Source organism: Ambystoma mexicanum, chromosome 3p (genome assembly GCF_040938575.1).
Source record: "Ambystoma mexicanum isolate Mex_15411 chromosome 3p, UKY_AmexF1_1, whole genome shotgun sequence".
Taxonomy (NCBI): Eukaryota; Metazoa; Chordata; class Amphibia; order Caudata; family Ambystomatidae; genus Ambystoma; species Ambystoma mexicanum.
The window spans coordinates 131,587,234-131,601,882 of record NC_090925.1 but is presented as its reverse complement, the minus strand read 5'-3'; positions in this window follow the sequence as shown (position 1 = coordinate 131,601,882).

Sequence of the window (14,649 nt, the reverse complement as noted above, 5' to 3'; positions counted from 1 at the left end):
TGTGGTAACCAGAGAAGATATATATATATATATATATATATATATATATATATATATAAATATATATATACAAATAGTATTGAAAGTGGGACAGAAATACCGACTACTTGAAAGAATGAAATGATATTGATGCGAACATCGACAAGAAAGGGTCAGTGACCCAACTTTGGAAAACTGTGATAAAGTGGATAGGAGAGTGAGTGAATGAAAAGAGGAAAAGCCCTGGCGGGTTAGTGCACCAGGCAAACAAGATAAAGAGTAATGTCACATCCTGGCAGGCGAGTAAACCAGGAGTAAAAGGTGAAACAGTATCCTGGTAGGAGAGTAAACTAGGAATGAAAAGTGAAACAATATCCTGACTGGAGAATAAACCAGTAGTGAGAAATGAAACAATATTCTGGTAGGAGAGTAAACCAGAGAAGAGAAGTTAAGTGATATCCTGACAAGGGAGTAAACCAGGAGTACAAAAGTAATTAAACCTGAAGTTCTGAATACAAAAAGGAAGATGCATACCCTTTTTAAGGACTGGAAAGAAAATCACAAAATACCCTGACAGGAAAGAACAGCAGGGTTAGAAAGTGGATAATAAAGTGTGAGAAATTGAACATTGTAAAGAACTACATGGTTGAAGAAAATTTAAGGGAAGAATGATCCCACTTTGGAAAAGAGAACTGTGTTTTAAAGGTAAGTCTTACAAGAAAAGCCCTGAGAGGAGAGTATACCAGGCAACTTGCAAGTCTGCGACTCACACCCATACGTTTGAATACAAAGAGCTGGCAGGAGAGTATACCAGGAACACTGTGAGTCAGGGACCTGCATCCACGTTGTGTTGTTTAAGGAAAGAAATCCCATGGGAAGGCCCATATCGCTTGGGAAGTGAATAGTGTTGGTTGTGATAAAGACCCTGGGGAAGGGAGTCCTTCCCCCTGGCGTGATGAAGAGGAGTGTGACGTCAAGAGGAGGGAATCATCAGAGATACAGAGTGTTAGGCAGAATTATATGAAGTTCCCTTTGGGAGCACTACACACAATTAAGACTATAAGTGACAGTACAATTTCACCTTTGGTACAAGCCTGTACTACACAGTTATAGTGGTAGCAGTAGCGGAGCAGCCAGACTTATATCAAGAGTAAGTGAGCAGTACAAATAGTTACACAAAGGACAGCAATTACTATGATTCAGGCAAACACTGACTCAAGGTTTCTAAGTAAAAGAATATATATTTATTTACTCAACAGTTGTATAACATTTCACTATTTTAAGCAAGTTAAAAATCACAATCATAAATACACCACACCACTTCCCTTAAATTCCATACAAATTAAGCTCACAAAATGAAGTGGGAACAAAATGGCACTCCAGCAATTTAAAAGGGAGGGAAAGACAACGTTATTAGAAATTAGGCAAAACCAACAGGTAAGTTCTCAGGGCAATTGAACAAGAGAGACTACAGTGAGATCAGCTAGAAAAGGCTTAGGGCCAAAGTCAAAGGGTCAAAAGTGTTTTGCACAAGATCACATGGTTCAGGGTAGTTTGCTGTAAAGTTTGTGGCACAGATTCCGGACGAGGTTGGTTGGTAGAAAAGTTAGTTCAAAGAGAAGAGAAGGACAAGCCCTCAGTTTGGAGAAAGATTTCAAAAACTTTCACCGCGGTTGAACGAAACGGAAAACCGGATTTACACAGTACCTTAAAATGGAGAGGGAGCTGTAGCTGAGGCGGACGTTCCTGGTGGTTCCTGCAGGATCACGGTTCCTGAAGCGACAGACGGACTGGCACGAAGTAGGAAGACTGGAGGGTCCTGCGCCACCCAGGGAAGAAACCACCAGCAGAGCAAAACAACAAATAAAAGGTGCGCTCCTTAAAACCCAAGCAGGGTCCGACCTTCCTGGCTATCCGGCCCACTGTAGCTCTGTATAGCGAATTCAACCAGAGGAGGGGTCCTGGCTTGTAGTTTGGGCAAACTAGTTGGTCCCTCCAGCTCAAGGGAAGAAGTTTCCTGGAGGTTCTTCTCTGTCGTCGGATTCTGAATATTCGGACCTGCAGCAGGGCTTCACTGGGCGGTTCAGTCGTAGTAGGGGTCCTCTTCTTCCAGTTCCTCATTGGTTCTTTCGTTCCAGTGGCGACTCTGCTCTTCTAGTCCCAGGGACCTGCTTTTTATGCAGTTTCCCCCCATTCATACAGCCTGGCTGTCAATCACACAGCAGGGTGGCTGGCCTGGGAAGGCCAGTCCCCTTAGCCAATCAAACAAGTGTGCGACTTTTGGTTACCAAGGGAACCCATGGCAGCGGTCCGAAGATTCCTCCCTCACATATTGCCTACCTAGACTATCAGGTGCCTTAAGGAGGGCTTCTGTGCAGAAGTCCGCGAAAAGACAGCGAACAAAGGAGTCATCCCTGGTTTGGCGCGCAGAGAGAAATAGGAGAAAGCCTTTAACAAAAAGAAATGGTGAATAAACCCAGCCGGAACCAAAATAAAATGTATTTGGTCAAGCGGGTTTATGTTTGAGGCTAATATAATAGCCTAAAACATTACCACGTTTATATAAGATAAGTTAGGGTAGATACACTGCCCCCAGCCAAGTCTTAATGTTAAGGGGGCGAAACAAGGTTCCAAGAGGCACAGACAACAAGGGGTAGGATTTAACCCTTTGCAGTACTCCATGTAAAATGGGTTGTACTGGGTCTGTAGTTAAAAGTGACTATGTAAAGTTAATGGCAACTTTACCTGTTTCTGGGGGACAGTAGTCAGCCCCAGAAAAATGGAGTCAGTGGGAACTCTCAAAGACAACCCTGTGTCACTGCACTGAAGGTGCTGTGTAACACACACAAAAAGTGGTGCACATGGAGTAGGTGAGGCTCCAGTGCCCAAGATCACATAGAAAGTAGAAATACACATAGCAAAACACATGTAAGAGTGGGAAAAAAGGGTCACACTCTTACCAGGAGAACAAAAAAAATCCTAGAAATCCAGCAAAGCTGCTGATGGACTCATTAGGTAAGGAAAATCAACCATTTATGAAAATTCTCCCTGTTAGGCATAATCCTGTGCAGTGCCCTTAGGGACCACTACACACAATTAAGACTACAGGTGGCAATACAAGTTTTACCTTTGGTACAAGCCTATACTACTATGTTAAAGTGGTAGCAGCAGCGGAGCAGCCAGGCTCATCTCAAGAGTACATGAGCAGTAGCAGAGATTACACAAAGGGACCACAATTGCTGTGACTCAAGCAAACACTGACTCAAGGTTTTAGGTAAAAAATATAAGTACATTTATTTTTTATACCATTTGTTATCAACACGACACTTCTATTAATTCAAAAACCACACGTAAAATATACTACAACTAACCAATTCACTTTGTACAGTATTACTCAAGGTAAGTACCGTGTGTTTGAATGGACCAGTGTTACGAAACAGAACATGTTACCGTGAATACAATTGCGATCACTTTTTGACAGTTCGGTCTACTAGATAAACGCGTATCCGCAACAAGAAATGCTACCGGGGCAAAAACACACTTAGCACCCGAGATACCCAGAGCGAGTTGGGGGCAAAAATCACAGGCAATATGTTAGTTAGGCAGACAGAATCGAAGACCACACATAGACAGGAATTCAAGAGTCAAAGGGCCGGAGCCAAAGTCAAATGACACCGGGTGCCTGTTGTCGAAGATCACACAGTCGGACAGTTCAAGATTCAACGTTGCCAAGAGTACTTTGATATTGTCAATGTTCGGAAGCAAAAGTTATAAGAAGGAGGGAAAAGTAAGGACAAGCCTTAAAGTAGAGAAATTGGGATTCCACCCCAAATTCCTCAAACAGGACACAGTACCTTTCTCAAAGAACGAAGCTGGTGCCACGGCAGTTGTTCCTGTTGGTTTCCCACAGACCCACACTTTCCTGCAGCTTCAGCATGAAGAAGGACGATGAGGGGGTCCGCACCACACAGGGATGAGGCCGGCAGCAGCAACAATCAATAAAAAGTGTGGTCCTTAAAAACAGGAGAGGGTCTTCTGGTGGCTATCCGGACCACTACAGCAGTGTGCTGCAATTTCGACCACGAAGGCGACCTCTGGCTGAAGAAGATGAGCTGGTTATCCCCACCAGGCTCAAGGGAAGAAGACTCCGGACTGGATCTCCTCTTAGTCGTTGAAGGGTAGATAGCTCAGGTCTGCAGCAGGGCTTCACCCGTACGGGGTAGTTGCAGCAGTTGACCTCTCCTCCACTTCTCGTCGATTCCTTGTAGTTCCAGTGGCGACTCTCTGACTTCCAGCCCAAGAGACCTGCCTTTTATGCGAAAAAAAAAAACATTCACACAGCCTAGCTGTCAATCACCCATCAGGGGGTTGTCCAGCCCGGACAACCACCGGGGCCAATCATGACAAAGTGTGACTTGGGTGTCCTAGGATACCCTGTGCAGGGGGTGACTACACCCCTCCCTCACATCCAGCCCACCTAGACACCCAGGCGCCTTGAGGAGGGCTTCTAGGTAGAAGCCCGCAAAAAGACAGTGAACAAAGAAGGCAAACTTAGATTGCCGCGCAAAGTAAAACACAAGTAGGAGTTTAACAAAAAGAAATGGTGAATAAACCGCACCGGAGCCAAACGAAAAAGGATTCGGTCAAGCGGGTTTAATTTTGAGGCTAACACAATAACCTACAATGTTACCACGGTTATATAAGATAACCCCGGTAGAATTTTATGGTAGATAACACTGCCACCAGCCATGTCTAAATGTTAAAAGAGCGAAACAATGCTCTAGGAGGTACAAATAAAAAGAGTTAAGAGTTAACCCTTCCAGCACCTGCTGAGGGACTCCCTAGGTAAGGGAAATTAGCCATAGAATGAGAATTCTCCCTAACACTTCCTAACACAGAGTATGAGAAATTGAATGTGTAAGACGATCCAAGGGAAAGAGTAATTTTCCTAAAACATGTGAAAGCCTAAAAGGTGGAGAAACTCAAGGGAGAGGTTGTACAAGTTGAAGTTGTACAGTGAAGTCTTGGAAGGGAAGCAGGGAAGGACAAGAGGAACCCCCACCTCCTGTTAAAAGAAGTAGAGAATTGTTCAATCTTTATCTGGAGACGCTGGACAGGCATTAAACAACCAGAAGAAACATAGGGGAAGAGATGGCCCCTTTATCTAGAAGAACTTTATAATTCCTTTTCTTTTTGCACATTTTGAACCCTTTATATTTTGGAACTTTGAAGCAACGCCATGAGAGTATGGCTTGTTGAAATCCCCTTGTACACATTATATTGAGTTTAGAGTTTAAGGGTAAGCTTAGGGTTTGGGCACAGGACGAAGGACGCAAGTTTGTTTAACATCCTTAGTCTTAGTTTTGTTGAGGCCGGAAGACCCCTCGCAGGATTAGGGACAGATAGGATTTTCCCCAACCCTCTTATTGTTTTGAAAATAAAAGCCATAAGGCAGATTGAATCTGATTTCTGTGTCCGAGCCTTACTCTTGACCCATTACAGGTGGCAAAACAAGAAGGCACCAAAAGATTAGAAGTGATTGACAGGTGGGTGGGTGTTAGGTCACATGACCTAGATCCACTTGCACCAGTTCATCAACTGCAAAGGAAAAGAGGCTGGAAGGCTGCTTAAATAGGAAAGTAAAGGGGCGCCAAAAAAGAAGGTACCAAAAGATTAGCAGTGATTGACAGGTGGGTGGGGTTTAGGTCACATGATCTAGATCCACTTGCACCAGCTCACCAAGTGCCCGAGTACCAATAGACTGCAATTGAACCATTACTATGGGCCTCATTCCGAGTATGGCGGTAAGGGATAGCGGCCACCGGTAACGAGACCGGTGGCGGTATTCCCTTACCGCCATACTCCGAGTTCCCTCTGCGCCCTCGCCCTTAACGCCTGCTTTGAGCAGGTGTTAAAGTCGAGGGCGAAAAGGGGCCTGCAAGCCAATAACGGTGACCGTAATGAACGGTCACCATTATTTGCATCTTCCCCATTCCCATTGAGCCCTATGGGGGCACATTTGGGAATGGGGAAGAGCCTTGGTGAATGGGGAATCACCGCCCCGCCAACCTTGGAATGGGGCGGTGATTCCGCCATCCACCAAGGCGCTGCCGGTCCGGGTACGGCGTCAACCAAGGCGTTAATAGCGCCATTGGTTAGCGCCGTACTCGGAATGAAGCCCTATGACTTGTTATGGTCATTATGTTCAAGTTGCAGTGCCTACACTATCAAATAACTTGTTAGGAATATTTAAAAATTCTGAATACTCTATATGTTTTAAAAGTGTTTTTATTTGGACATATGGTTTTAGTGTTCAAGTCACCACACCTTGATTTACATTTTTGTTTTGCTATTTTTCCAGAGAAGCCCAGAAAAAAGACTGAAAAACACAGACCACACCACAAATATGGAATGGGCTGATTTGATCATGCAACAATAAAAACACTCACCAAATGCATTCATGAAAGATGCCTACATGCAGTGGCTGGTCAGACTTTGCATTAAACACCATTGCAGAGCCAGGGAAGGTTCCCTAAGATCATTGCTGAGGGAGCGCTGTTGCGCGACGGCAAAGATAGCGCACCGCAACTTGCATCCGACATCCTCACAAATCAACTTCCACAGGCACTGCCTGACCAGAATATCAATTCCTGAGTAAAGCTGACGGAGGTGGAAGATAGGAATATCCGTATGAAGTATGGAAACTATGCTAGGGAGCTATGCTGCGCAATCGAGGAGTTGTGACCGACCATTGGGGACAGGGGGGCATGAGACATGAGCAACAGCTGTAGCAGTGACATCGAAATTACCCGGACGTCATCATCTGGAGTGAGTACTTAGGGACTCTGAAACTGCCTCTGGTGCTCTGATACAAAAGCAGATTGCTGGATGTGATGTCTGCCACTGTAACATCAGTGGCGGTCTACCGGGTTGCATAATGGAGCGGTCTCTGGGAATGAAATGAGGGATCAGCTGTTAAGATGGATTTCTGAACTCAGCGGTGAAGACTAGGTCTCAGGAGGGGTGAAAGTGATCGAAAGTTCAAAATGAGCGCACACAACAAACACCACCACAAATTACTCTCACTCATACATATACATGTATTAAAGGCCTTTTAAATCAAACAACAAGTGAGAACAATATTAACAAAACCAACACAACACTATACCATGAAACATATATACAGTAACTCGTGGCCTAAAGGAATATTCTACGAGTAGAGATCCACAACCTGAAACAGAAAGGGGTCAACCAGTGTAAATATACTTTAGGCAGTCCATCAACAACTCAATCCCTCACTAATAGGTAGTCCAATCCCTAAGAAGTGTGGAGCCGTGTTCTCAAAAGTACGTTCTGTGCAGCAGCACTCGTTCGAGTTTTAAAGTACGCAAGGAGTCTATTCAAGGGCTATAGTGTCGCAGGAAGGGGGGTAAGGCGATGAAGAATAAAGTTCCACTATTCAAGGAGGCTCTCCACAAGAGGGTAGAGTGATTTCCATGAATCGGGAATAGGATGGTAGCACAGGCTACCCAAAGGAGAATGGCCCTCAGGGGACACTCGTGCATAAAAGTCTATGGATGCTTCAGGGGCCACCGGTAAGTGATGTAACTACTCACCGACGCTTGGCGCACTCCGGACCAAACTTCACCAGTTAAGTCCAATTTGTTCGCAGGTTTCGAATCCTGTAGTTGCGCTTCTCTCAGGCTTTCAGGGGCTGCGTTCCGTGACCTGAGTCCGTGGTGGGAAAATGGTGATTTCTCCGCTTCTGGTGAAGGGATCAGGCCAGTTACACTGAAGCTCGTCTTAGGGCACAGCAGCAAGGCACCCACGAAGTTCGTCACCACATCGGGGCGACACAGGAACCGTGTATGCTCAGGTTCAGGCAGACTCTCCTAATTCCAGACCTAGGAATGATAGGTGTACGAAACTCAGTGAGAGAGTGCCTGCTATCAAGAGCTTACAGTCCCCAAAGGCTCAAGTCGAAACTCAAGACAGCGGTGGTTCCAGAGTGAAGGTCATGTACGAGCTGGTCAGTTCACTGTACGTGCAGGATGCAGGTTAAGCAGGAGGTGCCGAGAGTAGTTAGTCCCACTACCCCAACAGGTCGAAGTGCAGGCCTTCTGTGATCGAAGAGAAACAGGGCTCTGACTGGACAACAGCGGGGTCAGTGTACCAAACCTTCCAGTGAGTCACCAGGGGTTCCACAGATCTGCTTCTTCGGTTCAGGATACTTGGCTCCTTTACTAAGTTCGGTGTGAACTTAGAAGATTGACCTGGAATGGGTGTAGGGTGGCCTCTCTTATCTAAAATCTCCTTTGCGGCAAAACGAAGAGAAATCAATAGGAGACCTGCTCACATTGAGCCATCCCATACGTGGACCAATCACGGACCACGGCGGTCCCAGTCATACCAGCACACCAGATATCCTGGCACCCAGGATGTGTATTGGAACGAGACAGCTCCAGCCCACATCCTGGGCGCACACATACAAGGCATGCAGAAGCCAGCAAAAGCTTTGGTTTGTGCAGAGGTCTGCATGACCAAATAAGGAAATTCCCGGGTCTGGAACAAAATTGGTCGAAGGACAGAACAAATGACCGCGTGGCATGCCCATTTTAGGCACTGGCCGCTGTCCTGGACCAAACGAGGTAAATGTTATTTGGACCATCGGAAAGAGTCAAAAATGCTTTTAAAGTAAGTGCTGCCACCACCTCTGACCTGGGCACACTTGTACATGCACCAACAATCCTTCGAGGGTGTCTAGGGCCTTAAAATGAAAAAGAGACACCAGCACACTGTACTGGAAGGTACATTGTGCACTGATAAAATATTGCTAAGAAATAGCAACAAATTGATAGACTAAGGGAAACAAAGTCTCCCAGTACTGACAGTCTGAAGGGCATGTCAGTTTCCCCTTAACAATATGAGCAAAAGCCCAGCGGAGTACAGCAGAAGGCTGGGCTCCACTGGTAAACATCAGGCTAGGATGGTCAGACAAAAGCAAAGAGTTGTGGGGGCTCACAACTGGGGGAAAATGACCCATAAATGGCAATCTTTCCTAACACCAGCCACAGAGGCTACGTGGGGCATGAAATCCACTCCTGCACTGGCAAATAGCCCTTTGCGAAGAGGACCACAAGATTCACTCTCCCACTCCTATCACTAGTGAGATTAACTACTCAGTGGGGGACCCAACCGAATACTGCAGGCTTGCCCCATGTTGATAACCACGTATAGGACTCCCTCAAACTTGCTGTGAAGCACTTATCCTTCTACCCGCAAGGGTAAGTGCAGTGCATAGGTGACCGCATGAGAGGTCGTGTCTCAGAGCATTCCCAAACTGCATCATTTGAATGGCACATATGGAGGCTTTGTCATCACCTCTGTTGACGATTCTCAATCGGATTGTTACATCAAAACGCGGCAGCCGCCGCCAAGGTCCTGGTTGCTCACAGGGGTGGTTATCTGAGTGCTCTCAGGACACCAAGCGGAGGACCCCATCGTTTTTACTCCTTGATGTGGCACCTCCAATTAGCAGACTGACAAAGGCAAAGAGGGAGGTAGGTTACATGCCACCTCGCCTAGGCTCCTCGAGGTAATCGACAGAGTGTGGGTTCCCAGAGGAAGTACACTGTCAATTTGGGAATCAATCTAGTTAGCGTATGGCTGATAAACCACATTGTGGAACTTGCGCTCAACATGGCTTGGAAGCCCACATCCTCCAAAAAGCAAGTTAAACTGGATATGCCAGGAAGACCACAGATGACTCCACACATGTGGATCCATTGGAAAACGCTTCAGTAGGTGATGCTGTGGAGGCTGTTAGCACAGACCCGATTGCAATCGCTTTGCATAGGCTCCAAGAAGGTGTTGGCTCTGTTGGCGATTAAAACGGACACACTTACCATGAAAGTGGACTCATACAATGCTAGAATTGAAAAGTTATGCGCACAAGTGTCGGAAACGGAACAGAGAATATCCAAATCTGAAGACTCCATACACAATGTGGGAACTGCATTGTTCTGCAGTCAGTGTTTGAAGTGGCAACACTGAAAGCTGAATTTAAAACCATGCAAGCTAAGAATGACGACATTGAAAACTGCTTGGGACGCAATAATATCTGCATTCTTGGCCCCCTGGAAATGAAGCCAATTTGCCCACTGGAACTCTTACTGGAGAAACATTTCCCAACGATTCTTGGTAATATAGTATTCTCTATGCATGTCCAAGTGGAGCGGGCTAATAGCTTGCTTGGACCATGACTGACTCTCGGCCGCCCATCCCATCTGATTGTCGCCAAAATATTTCATTTCTGCAACAGAGACCTAATTCTTAAAGCTGCCAGGGAGATGGGCCATCTACAATTCCATTCAGCTAATATCCAGATATTTCCCGTCAGTGCATTCTACTGGGATGACTTTCAATGAGGTCCACAAGTTCCTACAAGAAAAACAAGTTCCCTATGCCATTCTGGTCTGTTCCCAGTGAAACTTAAGACAATCTACAACAATAAGTCTCTTATTCACCAGCACAACCGATGCAAGGGATTTCTGCACATCCTCGATTGGCCCTCATTGCTGAGCTCCTATGCCTGTGGTCGAGGCTATGTTACTGTTCAGTCACATATGTTCTTTTGGTGGCTGCCCAGGTGTTTGCTTCACAGTGCAGACTGCTTGAGCCATCCCCAATAGCCTAGTGGCAGCAGTTGCTTTCTATTATTGCCATGGTGTTTATATTGTTATGGTTCAGTATTGGGTTCGCCACTGGTATGTTTGGGGTCACTGGCGAGGGTGGAAGTTTTAGGGTTAATAATCAAAAAAGCCATTGATGATTGCATTATGTGCCTTGCCGATTTTCACTATCAATAGCACATCTAGCTTGTTTTATCCTGCTATGTTGCGATGGCAACATGATTGTACTATTTTTTTAAAATATATTTACACCACTAGTGAGCTGCAAGACTGCAGATTTGTAACATGGAACGTACGAGGGTTGAATAACCCAATTAAAACTCGCAAAGTGTTTGCCTACCTGCAGCGACATAAAATTGATGTTACATTACTAAAAGGAACACATCTTACTAGATGCCCTCATGCGACTGTGATGAGACAATGGGAGGTGCGCAGTTGGCATGCTAGCTACTCTACCTACTCTAGAGGTGTATTTACTTTGATAACGTGCATTTTAACTTGCTACGGTTGAATCTGACAGTGAAGGCCATATGCTGTAGTGGCAGGCTGTCTAGGGGGATTGGACACAGGCATCCTAAATATTTATGTGCCAAACATAGACAACCCCACGTTTTTTCAGAAAACACATCGGTGATGACATACTGATAGGTGGGCACTACAATACCACCCTGAATGATAAATTGACAGATCCTCCTCTCAAGGCAGGGGAAACCACAATCCTGTCCATATTATCCGGGAGAGGTGCACCGACTTTCCTTAATAGACATCTGGCGCAGACAACATCTTAGTGATGGAGGGTTCATTTTTCATTTCAGTGCATCTCTCTTACTGGAGGTTAGACATGTGGCTGTGGTCAGCAGGGATTCTAAGTAGGACCGTGGATCGCCACCTGTCGTTCAATCAATAGAGCAAAAAGTATAGGTGAAATGGAGCAGCCCTGGTATGTACCCCTGGAGAGCGAAAACTGCTCTGAGTTGACCCCATTAGTGTATAGACGGGCGGTGCGATTAGAGTATTGCACGGATATCAACGAGATATAATAGGAGCCAACGCCCATTCTGGCAAGTCATTCCAACATGAACGTCCACTCCAAAGAGTCAAATGCCTTTTTTGCATTTAGGAAGGCAGCACAAGCTGGAATATCTGTGTCAATCAGTGCAATGATACTCAATAACGTCCTTAAATTCTGTGATGTAGATCGCCAAGGTACAAAGCCAGATTGGTCATCTATGACCATTTCAGGGAGTAAAGGGAGTATTCTACGTGAGAACCATTTAGCAAGTATTTTGTTGTCCAAGTTCAACATGGACAGTGGTCTCGCTGCCAGATGGATGGACAAAAATGCTCCCTCGCTAAACCAGTGGATGTATGAGCTCAGTGCCAATGAACATGAAGAACTTTACTGCAAACTGACTCACCCATCCCCCAAACCCAGAGACATTTGGTGTCACCTGCGGTGGTACTTGACGAAGAAGGCTAAGCATCAATCTAACCCTCTATCATAGCTCCCTTCCATACTGATGATCATGGATAAGAGGCCTAGGGATGGCATTGATCTTCTCTAAGGTTTTTGACTGCAGAGTTATGTACTACTATGGTGTTTTTTCTTGGTTGTCATGCTTCATGCGATCGGTTTATGTGGCTATTGGCACTGTCGGGTAGGACGTTATGTTCATTTTTTCTGTTCTTGTAATACCTATTTGAATAAAGAAAGGTACCAACAAAAGATAATTGCTGTCCTTCAATGTCGCCTACTCATCAGATATTATTTCCAAAAGAGGTCATAGAAAGTAATGCAGATCGATATATTTCCCATTCTACCACATCAAAGCTTGACTTGCGTGTTGAAGACACCAATCTTCCAATATTCCCAATGACATCTCATGCACCAGAAATGCCATTTGTAGAAGCTTCAAAAGAGTATGAACATATGTTAGATAATGAAGAACTTGATCCCGACTACAGTAGGTCTAGTGTAAAAGAGATAACTACCAGTCTGAAGAACATGAAATTGAATTGTCAAATGAGGGCCTGTTGTGGGAACCCAAATATATGGTTTTCTACTGCTGCCTGCTGATTTTTTTCAAGAACTTTAAATGCAGCACATCAACTCACGGTACAGCATGTGGCAAACCACTGATACATTTCCAAAACCTGTGAAGACGCACACTGCACCCTTTCTTGGTCTGCCCAACCTCTTTTGGTAATGTTTCAGCAGGCAATCTGCTTAGTTCATGTGCACTTTTGTTAGTTGTTCGAGGTTCACCAAAGTTTGACATGTAGCAAATTCTTTGGGCTACAGCTCATGTCAAAGACTTCCTCTTTCAAATACCAGAGGAAATCCTTCTTCCCTGTAATAGATGAGGCACTGCAATAAGAGCAGGCAGCACAGGACAATGCACTAACAGGAAGAAGGCTGTGGTTGGCTAGTGATGGTCAGGGCGACAACCCATGATTTACTGCAAAGTATTTCACTTATTTCCAGGATCTGTGCACGAGGAGCATTGTAAGCTCCATGGTGAGCAAGGTTAACTGGTGTGTTTCTCTGTTGTGATGGAAAAGCATGGTATTATGAAGACGATTGAACTGCTTCAATCTAGAGGTTTGGTAGTTGAACTGACAATTGAGTGCAGCCAAAGTCATGCGAGACATTGTGGAGTGAAGAGCTCTAATTATTTTTTCCAAAGGGAATAAAAATCCATTTAGAAAGACTGAGCTGTCTTTCTAAATGAAACTATCATGCCCCTGGACGCTTCGAAAGTGAGCAGGGACCGACGGGTGCAGCAAAGCGGAAGAAGGAAGTCCCAGGTGCCAGAGCTAAGGGTGTATCTGCTGGTCTGTCTGTATATATGTATGTATATATCTATGTGTGTGTGTGGGTGTGTGTGTCTGTGTGAGGGAGGAGGGGGCATGTGTATGTTGAGGAGGGAAGGGGAGGGAGTGGAGGATCGAATAAATGTGTGCCTCTTTACATGTCTGTGGTGGGGAATGAGGGGAATGTGTTGGGCAAGGAAAGGAGTCTTGGGGGATCTAAAATAGCCTGCAAAGTGCAGGAGGGGGTGGGGGGCGGGGTCATCAGCTCCGTGGAGGATTGAGGGTTTGAACCCGCCACCCCCCCAAGATAAGTCGTTTCTGCAATTGAAGGCCGCACAAAATCAGGCAAAAAAGATTGGTTGTTTTGTGTTGGGCCTTCAATATGCGGAAGTATCACATATGTTGTGTACGCCTTACGTCCCGCTACGCGGTGACGTAAGGCGCCATTAATAAAAGCCCCACCCACACTACGCGAGGGCAGTTCCGGGCATGAAGCCAATACCAGCGTGTGCGCGTCTCTGTGCTCCAGCCGGAGCTGCGTAGCGGGGCCTTGCCACCCGGGGCCTCACACATCCTGCTTCCCGCCGACGCATCGGCCGGGGAGCAGAATAGAACACTGGCGATGAGGTAACTGATTCGAACGTTGCACGCAACGCCCAGTGAATAAAGCCTGTTGCACAGGCAAAATGTTTTGAACCACAGTGGGGAGCCCTTCCGCCACTGAGAAAAATAAAAGCCCCATACTTGGGCCCACGTGACAATACAGCTGGCAACTGAAACCTCCATGGACAACTGGAGGCCCACTGCAAACTCGCAGGTTTCCTGAGGCCCACCAGCACACCATAAGGAGACACACTGAAGCCACGTGTCCCACATCCAGACTCACGACGGGGGAGACAATCAAGGTTGCACGCCGCCTACTAAGGTAAGGGGGTACCATCACACGTGCGCATGTACAGGCACCTGATCCACGCAAGATGGCTACAGGCATCTCCACCCCAGACCAAGCACTCCCTCTAGAAAGGCTGCCAACTTGTCTCCATCCATGCCACACATGCGCTCGCAAGGAGGAACGGCGATGTCACTCAACCCGTTCGACCCATATACCGACCCCTCTTCAGATGGTCCTCGATTGCAGTTGTGGTTACAAAAATTTGAGATGGCC